This window comes from Scylla paramamosain, unplaced genomic scaffold (genome assembly GCF_035594125.1).
Source record: "Scylla paramamosain isolate STU-SP2022 unplaced genomic scaffold, ASM3559412v1 Contig123, whole genome shotgun sequence".
Lineage (NCBI taxonomy): Eukaryota > Metazoa > Arthropoda > Malacostraca > Decapoda > Portunidae > Scylla > Scylla paramamosain.
This window is the reverse complement of record NW_026973788.1, coordinates 67,953-71,104: the sequence shown is the minus strand read 5'-3', so window position 1 is coordinate 71,104 and position 3,152 is coordinate 67,953. Positions and strand designations below refer to the sequence as shown.

At 54.0% G+C, this 3,152-nt stretch overlaps 1 non-coding gene across 1 annotated transcript; it reads left to right on the top strand.

The window, feature by feature from the left end:
• The first annotated feature begins 608 nt into the window (after positions 1-608).
• Positions 609-2,501, top strand: LOC135099396 (small subunit ribosomal RNA). The gene has a single exon (XR_010267884.1). It is a non-coding gene; the product is annotated as a small subunit ribosomal RNA (ribosomal RNA).
• The last annotated feature ends 651 nt before the right edge of the window (positions 2,502-3,152 follow it).

Below are 3,152 nucleotides of genomic sequence, written 5' to 3'. Positions count from 1 at the left end.
CTGCGGCGGCCGTTGGGACGTGCGCGACAACCCCCACCACCTGGTCTGTGGCCAGCAAGGGCTCCTCTTCCTCCTGTTATTAGTATTCCCCGCCTCGAGGAGCGGCGCCGACGATGGGTACTGTTGGTTGTTTCCACACTGCTCCGACTGTGCGCGCCTCGAGGTCCGGGCTGTCGTCAGCGCAGGGCTGCTGCGGCTCTTGACGGGCCGTGGCTTAAGTGATGCTTAAGTGAACTTACCCTTGTGTCTGCGGCAGCCGATGGGAAGAGGAAGGGAGGAGCCGTGATGGGTAGTGGTAGCAGGCAGCAACCGATTTCCAGTGCACAATGGATGAAGGGGCTGCTGCTCTCTGGATGAGCGCGCAAAAACCAAAATTGAATAATCATGATGAGGGGATTGACAGATTGTCAGAGGGGGCCGTCATCGTGATGATGGCGGCGGCCCAGCAAACAAACACGAACCAAGGCAAAAAAACCAAACCAAACCAAACCAAAATGCAAGAGGTGTCAGACAAACAAAGTGAGTGAGTGAGAGAGAGAGAGAAAGGAGAACGATGGTGGCGTTCTTCCTAACCTAAGGCCAAAGAAAGCAAAACCCATAAACAAAACTACCTGGTTGATCCTGCCAGTAGTCATATGCTTGTCTCAAAGATTAAGCCATGCATGTCTAAGTACAAGCCCAATTAAGGTGAAACCGCGAATGGCTCATTAAATCAGCTATGATTCATTGGATCTGTAGCCCACACTTACTTGGATAACTGTGGTAATTCTAGAGCTAATACATGCATCACGTCTCTGACCGCAAGGGAAGAGCGCTTTTATTAGTTCAAAACCGGTCGGGCCTCGGTCCGCCAACCCCACCGTGTTGAATCTGAATAACTTGTGGCTGAGCGCACGGCCTCCAGTGCCGGCGCCGCCTCTTTCAAGTGTCTGCCTTATCAGCTTTCGATTGTAGGCTATGCGCCTACAATGGCTATAACGGGTAACGGGGAATCAGGGTTCGATTCCGGAGAGGGAGCCTGAGAAACGGCTACCACATCTAAGGAAGGCAGCAGGCACGCAAATTACCCACTCCCGGCACGGGGAGGTAGTGACGAAAAATAACGATGCGAGACTCATCCGAGGCCTCGCAATCGGAATGAGTACACTTTAAATCCTTTAACGAGGACCCATTGGAGGGCAAGTCTGGTGCCAGCAGCCGCGGTAATTCCAGCTCCAATAGCGTATATTAAAGTTGTTGCGGTTAAAAAGCTCGTAGTTGGATTTCAGTTCTGGACTGACGGTTCACCGCCCGGTGCACACTGTCACGCTCCGAACAGCCGTAACACAGCCCGCTGGCTCGCACGGGGTGCTCTTCACCGGGTGTCCCGCGTGGCCGGCAGAGTTTACTTTGAAAAAATTAGAGTGCTCAAAGCAGGCTACACTGATGGCCTGAATGCCTATGCATGGAATAATGGAATAGGACCTCGGTTCTATTTTGTCGGTTTTCTGAACCCGAGGTAATGACTAATAGGAACAGGCGGGGGCATTCGTATTGCGACGCTAGAGGTGAAATTCTTGGACCGTCGCAAGACGAACTACTGCGAAAGCATTTGCCAAGGATGTTTTCATTAATCAAGAACGAAAGTTAGAGGTTCGAAGGCGATCAGATACCGCCCTAGTTCTAACCATAAACGATGCTGACCAGCGATCCGCCGGTGTTATTCCCATGACCCGGCGGGCAGCTTCCGGGAAACCAAAGTCTTTGGGTTCCGGGGGAAGTATGGTTGCAAAGCTGAAACTTAAAGGAATTGACGGAAGGGCACCACCAGGAGTGGAGCCTGCGGCTTAATTTGACTCAACACGGGGAACCTCACCAGGCCCAGACACCGGAAGGATTGACAGATTGAGAGCTCTTTCTCGATTCGGTGGGTGGTGGTGCATGGCCGTTCTTAGTTGGTGGAGCGATTTGTCTGGTTAATTCCGATAACGAACGAGACTCTGGCCTACTAACTAGTCGACGGATCTCCAGCAATTGGTGTCCAGTTCGCAGCTTCTTCTTAGAGGGATAAGCGGCAATTCTAGCCGCACGAGATTGAGCAATAACAGGTCTGTGATGCCCTTAGATGTTCTGGGCCGCACGCGCGCTACACTGAAGGGATCAACGTGTCCTCCCCCTCCGAGAGGAGCGGGTAACCCGTTGAAATCCTTTCATGATAGGGATTGGGGTTTGCAATTGTCTCCCATGAACGAGGAATTCCCAGTAAGCGCAAGTCATGAGCTTGCGTTGATTACGTCCCTGCCCTTTGTACACACCGCCCGTCGCTACTACCGATTGAATGATTTAGTGAGGCCTTCGGACTGGCGCTCTTGGATGCCGGGCCTGCGTCGCGGTCAGTTCTGCTGCCGCCGCTGGGCTCTTTCGGCGCCTCGAGCTGACGGAAAGATGTCCAAACTTGATCATTTAGAGGAAGTAAAAGTCGTAACAAGGTTTCCGTAGGTGAACCTGCGGAAGGATCATTAACGTGTTGTTGGTTTTGAAGGCGAACCACACACTCAAAATAGAGCTAATACAAATAATGGGTGGTCGCGGTTCGCTCAAGCAGCGAGCCGTTGACCTGTTGGCGGGGCAAAAGGTGGTGCCCTGCCCGCCCAAAAAAAAAAAAAAAGGAAAGAGAGAGGGAAACCTTTCTTTTTCCGCTTCTTCTCCCCGCGCTCCGTGCCGGAGCGTGGGGTAGACCAACTGTTGATACTTACACACCACGCCCACGGGAAACCACGGCGTTTGGTGCCTCCGTCGTCGCCGTAGTAGTGGCTAGGTGAGCCCGCTGGTTAATTCCGATAACGGCGACGATGACGGTCGGAGGAGAAGTTGGTGGTGGGTCCCGCCGCGAGGCCCACTCCTCTTCTACTAACCCCGATCGCCTCCCGTGCTGCGGGAGGGAAGGCACCACTCGTCCCCGGCGTTTGGTGCCTCCATCGTCGCCGTAGTAGTGGCTAGGTGAGCCCGCTGGTTAATTCCGATAACGGCGACGATGACGGTCGGAGGAGAAGTTGGTGGTGGGTCCCGCCGCGAGGCCCACTCCTCTTCTACTAACCCCGATCGCCTCCCGTGCTGCGGGAGGGAAGGCACCACTCGTCCCAACCGGCGTTTGGTGCCCCCATCGTCGCCGT